The following is a 20,783-nucleotide window of genomic DNA, read 5'->3' on the forward strand; positions in this document are numbered from 1 at the left end:
AGGAAATCGCATTATCTGTCATCCTGTTGGAACAGACACTGTAAGAAATGTTAATGCAGTCTTCAAGTTCAAGCATAAGGGTGGTTTCAATTGTAAAACAAAGAGAGTATGTCTTACCACGCGGGCTGCGGGTCTTCTTTGGTCAGTGACAAGAACAACATTGAAGGAGCTCAGCGGTTCCAAGAAAAGAGCCAGCATCCTGCCCAAAAAAAATGGTTCGTGAATAATACAAGGATTAAAAAGCAATAGTGACATTAATAAAGTGAATTAAACAGTTAAAACGTATTTGAAAAAAAGAAATCATGGGTTGGCAGGCAGCACCATTTTCTGAGACGGCATAGGTGAGTGAGAATGTTATACATCATAATTGCAGAAACACCCACAACAAGTACTCCTTTAATCACTTCATGACACCCAATAAATTGTTAAATAACTTAAAAAAAGAGAATGCTGAACGATTCGTTTTATGGGAGGAGGCAAAGAAAGAGGAGATGTTGGATTTACATAAATACACGTCATTGTATATGAAAAACATAAATGATAGTAACATCACATTGGCAGCAGAATTATTTCAACTCACAATGAGTACATATCAAATTGAAAAACAGTTAGAACCTTAAACTTCACCCCTGGTGAACCTGTGATAAATAGTGATTTAAGAGAAGAAAACACAAGCAAAAAGATTAAACAAAGAGCAAATTAAACGCAAAAGGTAAAAGAGACCATAATAAAAGTAGATAAACTAAAGACTGCAATTTAGAGGAAGATAGTAACACAACTGAAAAAGTGGAAATGAAATCTCCACAAATACATTGCTTTTAGAGCTTATTGAAATACATTTGGTGAGGTGTTATCCACGAGCTTCAGAAAGAGTGGCCAAGTAAGTGATTCAGAAATGTAAAAATAAAGAAACATAACCAAACCAAATATGGCAATTGTTTTGAAACTGGCAAGGTTAAATTCGAAACCATATAGAAGACGGAGGGTGGAATCTACAAAAGAAAACCTTTATCTCACTCACTACAAATATGTAAAAATGTACTGCCTGAATAGGTACAAGATCATGGCAGGTTCTACTGGGACATCGCATAAGTCGGATAATCGAAGTCATTCTCGAGCATGCCCGGGTATGCAGCAAAGCTATTTAGGAATTGCACTCAGGTACTTCAATACTATGAAACCGAAAGAAATCATACCAGCGGACACTGTTTCTGTGGACAATGGGCCGTGAGACAATGTATCCCATGTGGCATCACTGAATTCTGAAACAAACAGTAGGGCAGGCAACTGCAGTCACATAGGCTTTATCTAACAGGAGTTATATTTTTGGAGCACGGGTAGGTAAGAGGTCTACAAATCTAGTCTTAATGCCACCTTCAGGGTCACAAAAATTATTATGGATTTGTTTTGTTTTAAATGTGTACAGAAACCAGCTTAATCCAATACAAATCGATAACATATAACTATATAAAGACAGAAATATAAAACAAACGTTCTGCTGGCCACAACAAATGCTCCTCTTCTAAACAGGTCAGCTAATGTGTGAATCATCACTTTTATAGCTAATAAAACTGTACAATTATTTTGCAAAAGAGAAAAGAGTTACAACAGCATTTTTGTTAACGCAACATTTGTAATTATGAGTTTTGTGGCAAATATCAGCAGGTCAATATTTAAGGGGAAAATATTTGCTAAATACTAGAACATGAAGATCAGTATGTTGATTCCCAAAGAATTTTGATAGGAGAATATTTCATAACTGATATATACTGAACAAATGTCAGCTTTTATCAGGTGCAATGGCTAGCTCATAATGAGTGCCTCAGAATGTTAATGGACTTCACAGTCCTTATAGCTATTATATGTTTTTCATTTTCCTAATCAATTTCATGACAAAGGACACATCTCTCCTATGGTAATGATGGAGCTCTGAAACAATGTGGCCCTATACATGGGTTTCTATATTGAGTTAGCACCCTTCCATAGCACAAGCCCCACTGGATAACTCGGGACGCTGGCTAAATCTGTAAGCTACTTTGAACAATAATGTACTTTTGTCTTTGCTGTAAACATGCACCTAATGTTGATATGTTTTTGTACTCTGTAATAATATGTTAATGTTGAAGGAAAATCTTAACAGTGGCATTCAGCACTTAGGGCCTCATTATGACACTGGCGGCAAATGCCACCTACCGCCACAGCGACGGCTGGCAACATACCGTCAAAGTGGCTACCGACCATCCATTGAATTATGACCATAGCTGGAATTCTGCCAGAAGGCTGGCGGAATTCTGGCTACAGTCATGGCGGCGGATGGCAGTAAGGTGGAGCTGCTGCCAGCTGCAGCACCACGCCAGCAAAACGCCGCCTACCGTATCATGTTCCATGATACGGTCTGGCAGTGTTTTGTTGGCGGACGCGGCTACTGGCAGTAGCACCGCGTCCCGTCTTCTGCTGGAGGACCCCCTGCAAGCAGTTAAGTTGGGTTCTCCCGACAGGCGAGGGGATTGGGAGGTGTTGTGTGCGTGTGTGGGGGTGTGTGTGACTGTTTGAATGCATGCATGCATGTGTAATGTGTGTGTGCATGAGTGGGTGTGTGTGTACGTGCATGTTGTGTCGTGTGATTGTGTGTGTGCCTGGATGTATGTTCGTGAGTGTTTCTGTGAGTATGTATGAATATATGCATGCGTGGGTGAATGTGTGTGTGTATGGGTGCGTATGTATGTGCGTGTATGTGTGTATATAGTTGGGGGGTCAGGAGGAGGGGGAGGGGCAAGGTGGGTGAGGACTCTGGGGAGAGGGAGGTGGGCGGGGGAGACCCCTATTAGTGTCAGGGAAGGAATGCCCTGGCACTGATAGTGCCTACAGCCATGGTAGTGCCATGACTGTAGGCACTACCATGGCCATGATAGTGCCGACAGCCATGGTTTCTGTGGTGGTACAGAAACCACGGATACCATGGCAATGGGCGGGGTCAAAATGCCATGGGCGGCTTATTGACGGCTTCCAGACTGGAGATTGTAGTCTCCAGCCTGGCGGTCGCTACTGTTGTGGCAGTCGGTGTGTTAACTTGGCGGTTTGGCTTTGGCCAAACCACCAATGTCATATGATTGGAGGTATGTACCGTCAGACTGTTGGTGGTACTACCTCCACTACTGCACCGACAGCCGGGGTCATAATGACCCCCTTTAGCCTCTTGGTAAAGGGATAGGAAACGTTACTCCCAACAACAGAACTCGAGGATATTATGCTGGAAATAAGTTTGAAAATCGCACTAAAATGCTAGTCGATCTTCCAAGTCTGTTTCCCTATTTGACATATTGACTGAAGGTAGAGTTCTGGAGGAGTTGTACAGCTTGAACCGGATTAAGATAAATGCAAGCCTATGTCATGAAATTCCCGGTAAATTACAGAAAGTGCTTTAATATTAGTGCACGGGTGACCAGTGCGCAAACCACACGGTGCTGGAGAAACAGCGTCATAACCGGTACAGCAACATGGACGACAAGATGTCAGTTAATTTCAGACACACAACTATGTCTATGATTGTATCACAAAGTTTGATATCTGTTAAGCCACAGAAAGCCATTTAAGTAAACAAGAAATCCCAGGTTCTCCAGTTGATATATAAGGATCGCACCTCACCTGTATGCCATATTATTCCAAACCAGGTAGTTGACAGACCTGTTATCACTATGACCTCAGTGATGGTACAGTAGGTATGTGGGAAATGTGCATAATTTGCTTTTAAGTAATTACACAACATTTTGGCAAAATTACACAAAATGCAAATATATAATTTCATGCTACAATTTATAATCACGACCTCACATCAATTTCTTGGAGCAAAGATGAATTTATTCAAAAGCACAGCAAACTACAGTCGTTCTTGTTCTGTTACTCCTGTGCATTCGCAGTACATTTTTACAGAGAGTGGCATATTTGTGGTAAAAGTTTATCACACATGACATACAATTATGTAAAGTAGTATAACAACATAATGTGGGGAAATGTGCATAACAAGCATAATGTGAATTTTCTAAAAATACACTATTTATGCCAGTGTAATTTAAATTATATATCCCTTAGCCACAACAAAATGAAACAGTATGGTAATTTATGTTTTTTAATCCACATGTTTAGCCCAGAAAGCATTAATCTTTGATCTCCCTGCTACCTTGGCTGTATGCGGAGTCTAAAATCTGCACCTTTGATTAACCTGGTTGTGCTGATTATTCCACACATGACCTCTAAAAAGGGGACAAATCATTGAATAATCAAACAATTGTTGTAAAAATTGGGTTATTCGTTGGAGGCCCCACTCAGTCAACAAGTATAATCCTTGTTAAGGTGAACCAGAAAAGTCACTAAATTAACATGTGCATAACCTTCTGGTAGCTTGGCACAAAGCTGTGAGGCAATGTGTAGAGTATGTATGCATCACACAAACAGCAATAAAGTGAAAATAACACAAAAGCAACATCTAAAACCAATTTAGAAAACTAATGCGGATCTCGCATTGCCAGTTGTTGCTGTCGAACGCTGTAGCACGAAGAGTCAGGTTCACCAGAGAGTCACTTTCTCAAATTTCGCAGCTGGCAGATTCTTGGCACAAACAGGCCTTGTTCACAGTTGTGAAAATCCAAAAACCTCAGGATTTTACCTTTCTTCCAAGGAGGAGCTCAGATGATGCAAACCAAGGGTCCAGAATATGGGAAGACACCTTTCAGGGATTAGGAACTCATTCCAGCAAAGGCCAACAGGGCTCAGGCAAGTAAAGTTGCAACACAAGATAGATTCAGTGCAGTAAGTCAGCTGAATAGTTGTAGGAAGGCCTCTGGAGTTTGTTGTATATATGTAGCTAAGGTAGGAGGTCAGCCAGTTGACCCTTGGAGTCACTCAGGTTATCCTTGGATGAAAGGAGCAGCTCCAGCTTCCTTCTCAGAGAGCAAGGCAGGCCTCAAGCAGCAACGCAGTCATCTGGTAGCCCCAGAGCAGTGTTCTGAGGGGACATGGCAATCCTTCTTCTGTAATGTCTCCCACTCCAGGAGTGTACTGGAGTTGTTCTGAGGGTGCAATATTTATACCTGGTGCCAGTCTTTGTGTGTAGGGGAATATAATAAAATCTGTATTTAACCACTGCTCCATCTTGACCACTGACTCCATTTTGTGCTGTATTTAACCACTGCTCCATCTTGACCACTGACTCCATTTTGTGCGTAGCTTAGCTTCACACACCATCAAATTGCCAGCCACCAGCTTCATTCTGATTACAGACCACATTGTGTGCTTAACTTAGCTATAACCACTGTCACGTTAGACGTGAAGGAGGTAAAGGTATTTTTCCATGCACAAGTTAAGCAATGTGTTTTTTGCTCATGTTTCTTTGTGATCTTTCTCACCAAGGGCTGGAACATAACATGGAGGGGAAGGAGTGAGATAAGGATGATGTTTATGGTACCACAAGGAACGCTTTGGTCTTGGATGAGCACCTTGGGATATGGCCAATTTACAAAGTGCCCTTCCAAAAAACAATCTTTTTTGGACAGTGTTTGAACCACAACTCACTGGAGGAGTGGAGGGATTTCGAGAATTCTCTTCTCCAGCTTCTTCAAAATACATAAGAAGAGGAAACTAGGCTACTGTAGAAATATTGAACTCAGGAATGAAAGGGGTACCTTTGTCCCCGCCACTCCCTTGAGGGTAGTTCTTTCTTCACGGTCGACTGGGTTCACAGTCTGTTGCTGGCAAGGAGATGAAGCAAGCGAGCCCAATATTGATGAATTATTTTTGATTATAATTTCTAGATTTGCATTGTGCACAAATATATAATAGCTGTATATGCAAATATATAATCCATGATTAAAGTAGTGTATTTTCATTGTTGGTTTTAATGAGCATTATTATTCTGTGGCCGTGATTAGTTTTGGAACTGTATTTGTGCTGCTGCAGTTGACCTAAATGCCTCCTCTATTCGACCCTGAAACAATGCTCTAATAAATGTATTACTCAGACTAAGAACCCTGCATTGGTGGAATTCCTTTTATTCAGGTTTCCTCTCAGTTTAAAGTAAAGCAGTACACTTTTATTTCACTGCAGTGACTTTCTTCAAATGTGCACTCGTGTTGTACATAATTTATTAAAACCTTGCAAAGTGCCTTGATAAATGTGTTTCTCGCACTGAAGGGTTGCATACCAGAAATTTATTTCAGAAATTGTGTATTTCCTATTAGTCTGCAGTAAAGCAAAACAGGGAACACCCTGCATACCCCACATCTGGTTATGGAAAGTTATTCCCTTCCCCTGTTAAAGCTCCAAAACGTCTGATGTCAGGTTCCTTTGTGTGTGCTAGGGCCAAGCCATTTGATGTGCATAAGGGGCAGGTCACAGCTCTGTCCCCACCCATCCTGCCCACGCCTAGTCCACTTTGTGTCACTTTCTGGGAGGAGTACATGAACCCCAACAGCAGAGCATTTCAAAGGCATGTGACACAGAACACCAAAGGCACAAATGATGATGGAAAGGAAATAGCAACTTTCATTTTCAGAATTGTAAGTGAAAATCTGGCTTTACCATTAACATGGATTTGAAATTACAATTTGAGTCTAAACATGGCTTGTCTACCTGCTCCCAATCCAAAGTTAGCACTTATTTAATGTAATAATGTAATAAGGTAACCCAGTGTCAGTTAATGTGAGTGATAGGCCTTACAGTAGTGAAAAACTACTTTAGCAGTTTCTGTGACCAGGAAATGTAAAACTTAAACCTACCTTAAGAGTGACATATACATATATATATATATTAAAAGGGAAGGTTTAGGACTTGGGAAAGGGTTTGTTGGGCCAGTACGAAATTGCAGTTTAAAACTGCACTATAGGCTGCAATGGCGGACGTGAGACAATTTTTTTAAAGTGTTCCTTGAGTCGGTGACACAATGAATGTTACAAGCCCATGAGTAGAATTTAACGTACAGGCTCTGGATATATGAAGTCTCTTATACTAGGAACTTGCAAGTAAATTAAATGTGCCAATCAGGGGTAGGCCAGCATACCATGCATTGGGGAGAGAGCTCAAGCACTTTAGCACTGGTTTACAGCGGTAATATGCCCAGAGTCCCAAAGCCAACAAACACAAATTCAGAAAAACAGGAAGTGTGAAGGCAAAAGCTTTGAGGGTGACCCTGCAGAGAGAGCCAGGTCCAGGAATTGTTACTGTAAGATATATAATCTGTTCAATATGTAAGGAATAACCTCATGGAATTTTACCTTTGAATTAAAATAGGATTTATTATATACCAGTTGTGTGTGGAATTTCTTTATGCCCTCATAAGACCCCACTGTACAAACTAACCCTTGAACCCATAAATCAACATCAACTTCACATAAATATGTATTCCCTATTTGTGCATATAAGGCACGGATTGCCGATTTGTTCAGCAGTCATGAGCTGGTAATTCTAAATGATGAAATATGAAGAACCAAATTTTGCATGTAGTGTGGGAGGTCGCATGAAAGAACATGCATAAAGATGCAAACATAATCAGAATGATGGCTGGATCATGGCATTTTACACAAACTATAGAGCCCAACTCGATTGGATCAATTGAAAAACACTCCTGGAGACCTAAGGAGAAAATAATCCTTTTTGCTTTAAAGAACTCTCTGCCAATAGGGGTAGCATGTTTCATTATTGAGTTCCGCCCTGTTATGTTGCAGAACGGGGCATGCTACAACCTGTGACATGCACAGGAGTACTTTGTTAAAAAAGGAATAGGGTAGTAAATGAGGTAGGATTAGTCCTTAGAAATACCTGCTTGATAGCCCTTCTGTTTTCATCTGGCCAGCTGGTATGATTAAAACGGGGAAAGTTAAGAAGCCCTGGGACTCTAGTTATACCTACTTCTTCTTATGGTCAACATGTTTCTGTCACTTATGTTCCCAAATGCTTGCGGCTTATGTCAGGACTAATTATACTACCACTAGCCACATCTTTTCCATAATGCTGACATAACTGGTGAATTTACCATACATACGTCAAGCTAACCTAATCCACATACTTGGTGTCCATAAATGGGTATATTAAGGTGAATAAGTGCAGATGCAGACACGACTGAGGTATTTTAGGCAAGCAGGCCAGACAGTGAACTTGGAGTCTGTGTGACAACAGGCATGTGTACCTATGGAACACTATTAAGTGCCTTAATATAGACCCATTTGCGGACACCAAGTAGGTGGTTTAGGAGTGCTTGACATGTGTATGGTAAGCTCACCAGTCATGGATAGGGCAGGCTCAAATGGTCATCTTCCTTGTAAGGGTCCTGGGTTTCCGGTTCAATCAAGAAGAGTTAGACTTGATTCCCAAGAAGAAAAGTAAATTCCTCAGTTTCACAATAGACAGAATGTGGTACACTGGAACTGCCCATTGTCAAATTCAAAACATCAAGGGAGGAACTGAGAACAGTTGTCACAAAGGAAAAGATATCCCTACACGCCCTCTCCAAGGTAGTTTCCCTCGTTTCGTCTTCCATCTAGCCCATCTTTATGGGACAAGTACACTATTGTGCATTCCAAAGGCTTAAGATAAGACATCTATGAAAGAAAATCTTCTACTTGAAAGAAATTCTGCTGTCAGAGAAGTTCAGAAAGGAGATGGCATTGTGGCTGGGCCACACAGAAGCCTGAAATAGCTGTGCTATCTTTAGATCAGCACAATGCATCTTGAGTCAGATGCCATTCATTGGAGCTGAGGAGCTAGAGGTGGGAATATCTCCATATGGGCCTGTTGGACCGAGAAATAACTGAGCCTACAAATGAACTGCCTACAGTTCCTAGCATGATATTTTGTCATCCACAGCCTTGTGAATAACAAAGACAGTTGTTGCATTCTTCTAATGATGGACAACATATCAGTAGTCCAATATGTTAACTAGCTGGGTGGAACCAAATCCATGAGGTTAGTGGACATGGCTATGGATTTCTGACACTAATGTATGGAGAAGGGAATGTGCATGAACGCTGTTCACCTTCCAGGCCAAACCAACTCAATAACTCATTAGAACTCAAATCAGCTGAGGAGCTCCAGCAATCAGGACCCTCATCCACATTTGTTACTGAGTCTTACATTCAGATGGGGTCTTCCCCACAGGGACTTATTTGTCCAGAATGAATGCACAAGTCTCCGTTGTTTAGCTGTATGCCAGTGGGAGACACAACTTAGACTAATATTTTCCTGCAAGACTGGGGTGAAGTTGTGAACTACATACACCTTACCCTCTTTCACAAAGATAACCAGGGTGGCAGCTCGGACCAGGAGATAACTAGCGGAAACGATGATTACATGGTTCTATGTACTTCTAGATTTGTATTGCAATCTCTGGGTCATGCTCCCACAATACAAAGGCGTCCTTTAGGGTTTGAAGGGAGAGCTACACCTTATGACCAAGGACCTTCTGGTACTTATGGCAAGGCGCTTTTCAGGCAAAGATAGTCACTGCCAGGCATTTCACAAGGAACTGCGTTCTTCATACTATAATCTTGGACATCAGGTAGCCACAGGAGATACAGATCAGCCAGGTCAAATTGATGCAGTTGGTGTACAAAGAGCAATATTAATAGCGTGGGGGTTGATGTTGCTTTGAAGCATGCTAAACTTCTTGTGCGAGCTAGCCGAAGTAGGCAGATTCTCTCTACGGTCACGTTTTTCAGATCTGTTATCTTGGTGGGTCATCTACCTTTAGAAGGTAGCTGGATAGTAGTAACTGGCCAAAGAATAATGACATCTTCAGGAACAGCTGTTTACCAAGTTAATGATGTTGCTTTGTGGTAATGTTTACCACCCCTAGATGCAACAAATCCAACTCCTAGACAGTTTACTATAAAACATTTCCAGACAATACCAAATTGTGTGTACGAAGGTACCAACAAGAATATGAGAGTACATTGTGGGTCATTAGAGCCAAGGGATTCAATCACTTGCTGATTTTAATCAAGAAACCCCATACATTAGTCTTATACCCCACGCTGGCCAGATGGGGGGGTGCAGGAAGAGGGGATAGAGGTTTCCTTATACATTGCTCACTCTTCCAGGGGTGCCATGGTATCCAAGGCCTTACTACCGAGAACTACATTGTAAACACACTCAGGGCAGAGGACTAGTCCTCTGACCTAATTTTTTAGATGTTACACTTGGTTGTAAGTAAAATTTAAATAAGCATAATCTGAGCCTCCTGTCTGCCATAGTATGACAAATATCCTAGCTAACCTGAAGCAAAGCATCAGTTCTATTAAGGGCACAGAGTCGAATATTATCTCACTCAGAACTGCCTTCAGTTATGATTTGATATATGAAGTGACTAAAAATTGCATTTACATTTGTGACAACATGTAGTAGTTGATGTTGATGTTGTGAACTGATACTAAGATATACTGGTTCATTTCAAGTATTACATTGAATTACACATTATTTATTTGGGAAACATTGCAGTTAAATATTTACTTTCACTCTACAGAGTTGGAGGACAAACTATAACCTGAGTGTAGACGAATGTTTCAGGACGAATGGTTGGATTCTCTCCACACAAAGAATGAGGACTGGTGGGTGCAGATAACACCTGTTATACTGTGTTTTAGATACTTACCGGTTATTATAATCATGTTTGTTGTCACTATCACACTGGAACGTTGGGTATTATAGTTTATACTTGGCTGTTCTGATTTTTCATAACTAAAGTCAATTAGAATCTTCACCGCTGTGTCCTTATTATAACTGAAACTTTACTTCACATTAGTTAGGAAATGTTTCATTAATTTTCACAACAACATAGTTTTGTTATAACCAAAATAACACGGAATATGACAACTTGTAAATCTTGTTGCATATTTATGAACCTTCACTGGCCTCTGAAAGAATGGGAGTGATTTGAAAATGTAATTTCTCAATATTACTCATTACGTTAATTAACAGTAAGGACGCAGTCAGAGCCATTTGTCATCTTGCCTGGTCCTCTTAAATCTTAAAGGGCCTGTACCGGGAGGGTCAAGTTTCCGCTTTGAATCACTCATTTATAACATAAAATCTATCTCCACTGTCATCCCTTTCTCTCATTTGGAGCTGACACACAATATTATGACGCAACAATGTCTATGTGAGAAGATCTGTTTTTAGCCTGCGAGCTCGTGAATTAACAACTACTTAATTGGGAAATATTATTGCTATCGTTAAAATAACAAGAGACAGACATACTAACATTTAATTGGTCCCATTAAAATTCATGATAAATATGTATTCAGAGACCCATTGAGGTCTGTGGCTGTAGAAAATGTTCAGAAAGTCTAAATGTCTCTATATGTCTGTTTAGCGGACACTGGTCATAACAGGTAACGAGTGTCCCGAGTTCATGTCTGGTGAAGGCGGCCGCTTGCACACATAGATACAACTCTGGAACATTCAAGCTGGAATGATGCCCAAACCTTCTGCTATGGCCCCAAGACAACGCAAGCGTAACTTACAGAGAAAATTACTTGATTTTGCATTGCACTTGTGTTCTGCCATTTGGTCCGCCGCAGCCTGTGCTGTTTGAGCAGAAAGGGCACATGACACATTCAGAGAGACTCTGCTGCCCCACTTCCTGGTTGCTCGTCTCTTTGCTCGGCATCTGGGAGGTTAGTGCTCTAGCGCTACCTCCCTCTATTGCTATATCAGGCCCATGGCAGCACAGATGCCCAGCAAATACCTTGGGGTGACACTTGACTCCAAACTTAGCTGGTAAAACCACACCGAGATGACATGGTAGAAAGCAACAACCAATCTTGCTGAATTGTACCTGCTTCTAAGAATGAAATCAATACCTATGGGGAGCAAAGTGCGCGCTGTAAACACAACTATTCGATCCCCAGTGACATATTGTAGGAAAGTACCATCTTTCTTGGCATGTTACCCCCATTTTTGCCTGTATGTCAGTATGTTTTTGCCTGTCTCACTGGGATCCTGCTGGTCAGGACCCCAGTGCTCATAGTTTATGGCCTAATGTGTGTGTCTGTGTAGTGCTTAACTGTGCCACTGAGGCTCTGCTAATCAGAACCTCAGTGCTTATGCTCTCTCTTCTTTAAAATTTGTCACTATAGGCTAGTGACTTCATTTACCAATTTCAATTGGCACACTGGACCCCCCCCTTAAAAGTCCCTAGTATATGGTACCTAGGTACCTAGGGCATTGGGGTTCCAGGAGATCCTTATGGGCTGCAGAATTTCTTTTGCCACCCATAAGGAGCTCAGACAAACCCCTTCACAGGACTGCCACTGCAGCCTGCGTGAAATAGTGCACACATTATTTCACAGCAATTTTCACTGCATTTAAGTAACTTATAAGTCATCTATATGTCTAACCTTCATTTAATGACGGCTAGGTGCAAAGTTACTATGTGTGAAGGCACCCTTGAACTAGCAAAGTTGCCCCCACATAGCTCAGGGCCAATTCCCGGAACTTTTTGAGTGCTGGGACGCCATTACACACGTGCACTACATACTATCTATATGTAGCTTCACAATGTTAACCCCAAATATGGCCATGTAAGGTGTCTAAGATCATGGAATAGTCCCCCCATTTCAAATCTGGTATTGGGGAGCCAAATCCATGCATCCTGGGGGCTCTACCATGGACCCCGAGTACTGCCAAACCAGCTCTCTGAGGCTTGCAATGCAGCTACAGCTGCTGCCACCTCACAGACAGTGTTCTGCCCTCCTGGGGTCCGATCAGCTCAGTACCAGGAAGGCAGAACAATGAATTTCCTTTGGGAGCAGGGTGTTACACCCTCTCCCTTTGGAAATAGGTGTTACAGGCTGGGGAGGGGTGGCCTCCCCGAGCCTCTGGAAATGCTTTGAAGGGCACAGATGGTGCCCTCCTTGCATAAGCCAGTCTACACTGGTTCAGGGACCCCTTGTCCCTGCTCTGGCGTGAAACTATACAAAGGAAAGGCAAGTGTTGAAGCAGATATGCTAAGAAAATTACTAATGATCTATATGTAATTACTAATGAGAAATTGTGTAGAGAAATTCATTATAGAGAAATAATGTGCACGTTTGAAAATGTGCCCTCAGGGTGTGATCACCATGTGTACTAAAATGACTGAAATTGTATGAAATTATGAAAGTATATGAGAAAAATTTAATAATAAGTCATAATGAGATGTATAACCTATGTTTTGCATTCATTTGTAGTGTTAAGTTAGCTGGACTAAAGACCTAGCTTCCCTGGGCCTCACATACTCGAAAACCTGAAATACTGAACGCTTTGCAAAGTACTGGAAGCCTCTATAGCCTTGAGCCGCTCAAAGTTCAAGTTACTTAGCTAGACTTTTTTCGGCAATTTACCGACGGACAGTAGATGATGAAGACAATTTGATACAATTGTGTGTAGAGCAGGCTAAATGTACTTTCCCAGGACTTGAACAATAGAAGCACTGACTGAAGAGGAATATGCAACAATTTCGATACCTGATGAGCCGGATGATGAGGGCATCGCATGAAGAACCAATCCACATCTTGTGAACTAATAAATATGAAAATTAGTAGATTTGGTAAACAAAACCTATAGGTTAAAGTTATATCTGCCGACTGACTGACCAAATAGCAATTAGGGGGATGGACTGGGAGACCCTAATAAAAAGTCATGACAAGAGGCAAGAAGTCAGAGTTGCAGGCGAACAGTTGATTACGTCAGGAGATGCTGTCCGGGGTGCTGATATTGGGCTTATGGTCTGTGAGCCTGATGTGCAGCTGAATAATTGATGACCTCAAGACGAAGACTGACTTGTTGCCTAACCATCCTGGATAGGTAGCTATGGAAATGTGACTGACGATTTTATGGCTTTTCTACTAGGTACCAACTGCGCTGATTATAGAAATTCTTACTTAGGTAGATATTTTCAAAATAGATGTTTTCCCCAAATTGTTTTTTGCATGAAGACCCACATGCTGATGCTAATCTTTGTTAGGTAGGCTGTTAAGCGTGACGTTGACAGTGACAAATGACTGACAAACTTATTTGATGATCTTCACTATTAACGCTGGCATTCTTAGTTTATGGAATTGGGGTGGTTCCCAGAGCTCCTCCAGTGGGTCCCAGACTTCAGCCATCTTGCTTTGCAAGGTGTGGGGACACTCTGGAGGACTTTGAGTGGCCAGTGCCAGCAAGTGACATCAGAGACCGCTCCTGATAGATCCATACCTGATAAGGTAGCCAATCCCCCTCTCGGGGCTATTTAGGGTCTCTCCTTTGGGTTCTCTTCCGATTCTACTTGAACGTTTCCAGCAAGAATCCTCTGCAACTACTACTTCGTCCTCTGACCTCGGATCAACCACAGCCTGCTCCAGGAAAAGCTGTAGCAGCAACATAGTATCCAGAAGGGATACTTTTCCCCTGCAACTTCAGTTCCAGCCAGCAACTGCAATAGTTTCCATGGTGTGCACGCTCTGAGGAATCTCTGTCTTCACCCTGCACCAGAAGGACCGAAGAAATCTCCTGTGGGGTGATGGAGTCACTCCCCTGCTGAAGCAGGCAGCTTCTAAGTCAACGACCACTTCTCTTGGACTCCTCTCCTGGTGACGAGCATGCTCCTTGGAACACAGAGGGTGGATCCCCATTGACACAGAATGTCCTGAGGTCCTGCTGTCCCAATTTGGAGGAGGTAAGACCTTGCCTATCCCGCGAACAACAGCACCCCTGTGCACTGTGTCTTCTTCACCTCCTGAGGCCTCTGTGCACTATTTCAAAATGCCTTCATGCACAGCCTGACCCAGGTCCCCAGCACTATATCCTGCGATGCTCAACTCGCTGAGTTGTTCTCCGGCAGCGTGGAACCTTCATTGTAGTGCTGCAACAACCGCATTTTGCACCTCCTTTGTCCCCGTATGCTGTTGGTGCTATCTGGTGCTCTGAGGGCTCCCCAAAGTGCTGAGAGCTCCCTCTTCCTCCTCACACAGAGTTGAGGACCCCAGGCCCCTCATGGGTCCAGATAGAGCCTACTTGATGCAAAACGTGATTTTGCCAGAACCAAGGCTTGTTGGAGGAATCCAGTGCTAAAACTCACCTGCATCCAACCTCACTCAGTGGGACATCCAGTGCATCATGCAGGAACCCGCTGACATCTTCCTAGGGTGCATTTCTGCAGTCTTTGTTCAACCAGGGACTCTTCTTTTGTACCCGCTTCTGGGTTGGCAAGGGCTCCTTTCTTTCGACTTCTGGGCTTGGTCTCCTTCCTTTGCAGGTCTTCAGGTCCAGGAATCCACCATTTGTTGTTTATAGTCATGGTTGGTTCTTAAAGTAACCCTCATCATGACTTGTACTGTGTCCTAAGGAAACTTGCAGTACTTGACTCCTGCATTTCTGAGCTCTGGGGTGGGGTAATTTACTTACCTTTACTGTATTCTTACTCTCCCAGCGATTCTGCACACACTGCACTTGTCTAGGGGGGGAATTTGTGATTCACATTCCACTTTCTTACTATATGGTTTGTGTTGCCCCTAGACCTATTTTCTCCCATTGCATTCTATAGCATTTTCTATTGTTTGCACTATCCTATCTCTAATTACTTACCTTATTTTGGTGTCTAGTGTATATATTGTGTATAATACTTCTGAACGGAGTATTGCCTTTAAGATATTTTTGGTACTGTGTCACCCAAATAAACTACCTTTATTTTTGTAACCCTGAGTATTGTCTTTATTCGTGTATAAGTACTGTGTGACTATAAGTGGTATTGCAGGAGGTTTGAATGTCTACTACTTCAGCCTAAGCTGCTCTGCTATAGCTACCTCTATCAGCTTAAGCTGCTAGAACACTAGTACATTTCACTGATAAGGGATAACTGGACCTGGTGTAAGTACCCAAGGTACCCACTACAAACCAGACCAGCCTCCTACACATATGCTTCACCAGTGTGAAGCGGTTACAAGCCGGAGTATCAGAAGCCTCTGCAGACACTACAGTACAAGGCCTTATGGATAGCTATAGGTGCTTCTTGCTCTGCAAGAACAGCAAACCTCCACGATTTGGGCATTGAGATGTTGGACGACCATCTCCGCAAACTCATCATGAAATTCTACTAAGGATTGGACAAAAAAGAAAACCCACTGATCAAGAAACGTGCTGACATTTCTGCAAATCCTTTTGACCGCTATCCACGGCCCATCCCAGCACTGACCATGTGAACCAACGTCAACTGTGACAAAGAGTCACAGATCAATAAGCAAACAAAATATCAATTTAACTAGTCCAAAATATACATGGAGTAATAAGGCTACCCCCTCGGTATCCAAAACACACCGTTGTTAGAAGGAATCTGATAGCCAGTGAAGAGAAAACTGTAGACGCACAGCAGATGTGTGCAGAGGGAACACCAAAAACAATCCTGTCTACACCTAAACATCGTCAGTAGCCAGGACTCCTGCCTCTCAGGCTATATATGTTACTTTAGCAAATGGAGTAAGATACACTCCTGCAGTTCTTTTTAATATTGGCAACCATTATACCATAACAGGTCAGCTTGGATCCTCCTGCGATCACTTCCCCCACTCTGAGCTTGGAAGGGCCAGTGGCATGCCTAGCTTGCAGGATTTCATGCCTCTCCCCTTTGCTGATAGAACAGGCTCTCTAAAGCTCTTTCGCACCTGGTTCTGCGACTAGAGGGAGGTTACCAGTACCATGTCGGGCCCCCTTCATCTGCCTGACGTGTCATGGTAAAAGTAACACCTAGCCCTCTTACAGGCATTAATTGCAACATTAGATCACTCTCTAAACATGCCACCAAAATCTGAGATCTTTTGTATTTGCTGGCTCCAGGCATCTGTTTTCTAAGAGAAACATGGCTTAACCCCTCAGCCCCCCCTTGTATTCCCCTCGCTCTATCGGATAACTATCAGCAAGTTAGACTTGACAGAGAATCTAGATTGGGAGGTGGAGTAGCAATTGCATTCCGAGACGCTGATAATGTTCAATTTATCAAATCCTAGCTAGCGGACTGGGTGGAAATGTGCATGTTCAAATTTAAGCTGGAGGTTGAAGGTCACTGGAAGGTGGACACGCTTATTTATCACTAGCTAGGGGGGAAAAATACTTTAGTCGACTCCTAGCTAAATGTACTTCCTCTTTGAAGCTGTCTTCCAAAAACATCTTCTTACTGGGAGATCTCAACTTTCATGGGGAAGAGGTTGAGAAGCCTGAGGTTGCCCAACTCCTCTTGGATATGGAGATGGTTGGCCTCAGATGCATCATTCTTGGGCCCACTCATTGGGCAGGTCATACCTTAGACTTAACTTTCTCCAATTCTTCACTCCTAGAGGTACCCTTGACCTGGACAGATCACCACTTAATCAACTGGCACATTGCCAGGGCTGACTTGATGACCCACTTGGCTAAATCAACAAAAAACACCCCTCAAGCCTGGAACTCCATCTCACCAGAGCTGTTCTCTAAATCATTCATCCTGGTAGATGCTATCCAGTGTTCAGATGTCAACACTGCACTTACCAATTATCACCACGCTTTCACTGTAGCATTTGACAAAATGGTACAGCTCAAACAAGCCAGATCCATCTCCTCCAGACCTCAGGCACCTGGTTCTCAATGGACCACAGTTCAATGGAACCGACTTGTAAAAGGCTTGAAAGATGATGAAGATGTTCGAAATGACTGGGGGACAGAGTTGCACTGGCAAGTTATCACGTATACATTAGGAAAACCAGGAGAAGCTACATCTCTAGCAAAACTGAGAATGCTGGCAATTCATCTAAAGAGCTCTACAAGGTGGCCAATTACTTCAACAAGCCACACACCTGTGATATGGTGATTCCTGTCTCACAGCAACTATGTGACTCTTTGGCTGACTTTTTGGAGGAAAACAATTGTCAGCTACCAGAAATTTCCCATCAGCCAGAGTCAGACTAATCCAACTGCACTGATGACTCTCCCTTTTGATTCCTCCCTTCCCTTAAATAGGTTTGAACCCTTTACATTAGACCAAATTTTGGGGCTCCTGGCCAAAGTTAAATCTGGTTCACTGGTGGACTTATGTCCACCTAGGTCATCGCTCAGCTTGCATACCTAGTAGTGCCTACCATCCTCTCACTTTTTAATGTATCCTTAGATAAAGCCAAAATACAATTGCCTGGAAGGCTGCTTTGGTCTCTCAGATATTAAAAAAAACACTTGCAGATTCAAAGAGTTTGTCTAATTACCGCCCCCATCTCACTGCTCTCACTAGTGGGGGAAATGTTGGATAGCCTTGTCGACAAACAGCTCATGACATTCCATGAGGACTTTAAAATTCTATATGCCTCCCAATCGGGATTTCGATCCGGCCACAGCACTGAGATAGCCACTGGTGGCAGTTACTGACACCATGCACATGTTTTTAGATTTGGGATCTCCTGCCATGCTGGTACTGTTGGATCTGTCAGCGGCCTTTGACACCATTTCTCATGGCATACCGATGTGCAGACTGAGTGAGATCGGTGTTGATGGCAATGTGCTATTATGGCTTGCAGACTTCTTAGTTGAAAACGTGATCATCCTCGGTCTGTTTACGTCCCGCTCCATCACGATAACCAAAGCGGTGCCTTAGGGCTCTTTGTGGAGCCAGATGTTGTTTAAGATCTGTGTAGCACCCTTTGCCCATATAGTTAAATTGTGTGGCTTTGATGTGATGTGATACATGCAAACACCCAGTGGGGCATCTTGCTTGGTCAGGACTCTGACAGGGTAAAGACTGTATAAGAAGGATCACTTCCAGGATGATGGCAAATTCTTCAACTCAACAGTGAAAAAACAGAGGTTTGTTTGAGACAGGGAGGATTAGGCAAATCACGAAAAGATTGCTTTACTTCCTTGGACAAAGTCATTTACTGTCAGGAAAGCACAGACACTTGGAAAGCAGCAAGCTTTCAGTGAAAACTCACCATAGTGCCCTTTACGTTTGTTGATACTTGTATGTCAAGAATAGACTAAAATGCTCTGCCTCCACCATCTCTTGGAGTGGAAATCAAGTATTAAACTAAGAGCCTAAAGAACACATTGCCCATTGCACAGAATTCTGTTTAGATAAAGTAGATAAACTGTCTTTTACCTACCTTCAATTTGGAAAAGCTTTAATTAGAATTATGATTTGTATTTACAGTTCTAATTAAGTACCATTAAGCTTGTGGTGAACAGCAGCAGGCACATTAGTGTTTTGCCTAATGGTGTAGGCATCAGCGACACTCTGCATATTTCATGTGACCAATAAGATTGACAGCCTGTGGCAAGGCTTTTACTTAACAGCTTCATGAAACCTTTTAGTGGTGCAGGATTCACTCGTAACACAGTGTCATATGCACACAACCTGTAAGATTGTGACAGCAGGCACATAGCTAGAAAGCCTCCTGAGGTCAAAACATAGGCACACTAGTAACCTCACTCTAGCCAAGACATAGCAAGAATATTCTAGGCTTCTCCCTAAATATTTATAGGAGAAGAAAAAGAAAACAGTAAGAAGGCATTAGATGGCCATCCCTATATGATGTCCCACTGTCGGTTTCAGTCATTGTCCAGATAATGCTAATCTCAAACATTTTGGATATTCCCCTCTCATCACTACTAGCCATCTAAAGTCCTATTACGCATGCGCTGTGTGCATGAGAACTACTGTACTGTGAAAACACTGTCCTTTCAAATGTGATGACTGTGATGGATTCACACTTTTCTATGGAAGTCTAGTTTTGCTTTACCTTTAAGAATCTCCCTCTGATAAAAAACACTGTCTTGTTGTCACCTTTATTTCAGCTGAACGTACACTGCCACAGCTCCATGGTGAAAAACTCTTACTTTGACAATTAATTTGTCAATGAACTTAGCATTTAGCACCCCTAAATTATTTCATTTTTGGCCACCTATTTTTTGGAATTGTTACTGTGTATGAGTCTCACTCACTTTAAGTGCTGATAAAATGGTTTTGGTTACGAATTGCCTTGTCAGTGCCTAACTTTTAGAGTAAGACCCACTATTGCTCAGAATGGAGTAAGAGGCTTGTGATCTGTTGAGTACATTTATAAAAACACAGCTCAGCCCACTCTCAGCACACAGGTAAACGTTCGCAGATGGGACCTTTAATAAACTGGTGATGGCCTACACAGACCTTATATTCATAATAAGTATCCAAAAATAAATTTAGTTTGACTAAATTGTGAATCTCTAGTGCCACACTATAAGTCAGTAGTGATTTACTGTATTCACACTGTAGGCAAAAGCTGCATCAAGTTAGTACTTTCGCATTGGCTCTACCTAGGGAGATATAACATGTGCTGCACTAGGTAAACCAATGTCCTGAGAGCAAATATGATATTAATTTAACCATATCTGCAATCCTTCATGTAGTCTGAGTTTTGTCATATTTCTCTTATTCAACCCTTAACTAGATTCAGGCTTTAAGCTCCCCTGCTGGCCTGTGTCCTTTACTCTGCCAGCAGGTAGATCTAAGTCCCTCCACACAATAGGCCCATTTGGGGTAGATTAAGGTGGTCATTACAACCCTGGCGGACGGTGTAAAGGCGGCGGTAAGACCGCCAACAGGCCGGCGGTAAAAAAATTGGAATTATGACCGTGGCAGAAACCGCCAACAAAGACAGCCACGGCGGTATAGACAAACAGCGCGGCGGTCACCGCCAACAGACAGGCGGAGGACAATGTACCGCCCACAGTATCACAACCTACCAATCCGCCACCTTTTCCGGGGCGGATTCACCACGGATAAAAAC

The 20,783-nt window shown here is 42.5% G+C and overlaps 1 protein-coding gene across 1 annotated transcript in view; it reads right to left on the minus strand.

Annotated features, from left to right (window-relative positions):
* DLGAP2 (DLG associated protein 2) overlaps positions 1–20,783 on the minus strand; it is a 3,577,612-nt gene that overhangs the window by 2,945,472 nt on the left and 611,357 nt on the right. The window contains exon 2 of the mRNA XM_069235822.1: positions 118–199. The gene's annotated coding sequence lies outside the window, so the exon portion shown is untranslated. The remainder of the gene's footprint in view (positions 1–117; positions 200–20,783) is intronic.

The sequence above is a fragment of the Pleurodeles waltl genome, chromosome 5 (genome assembly GCF_031143425.1).
Source record: "Pleurodeles waltl isolate 20211129_DDA chromosome 5, aPleWal1.hap1.20221129, whole genome shotgun sequence".
In the NCBI taxonomy this organism is placed as follows: Eukaryota; Metazoa; Chordata; class Amphibia; order Caudata; family Salamandridae; genus Pleurodeles; species Pleurodeles waltl.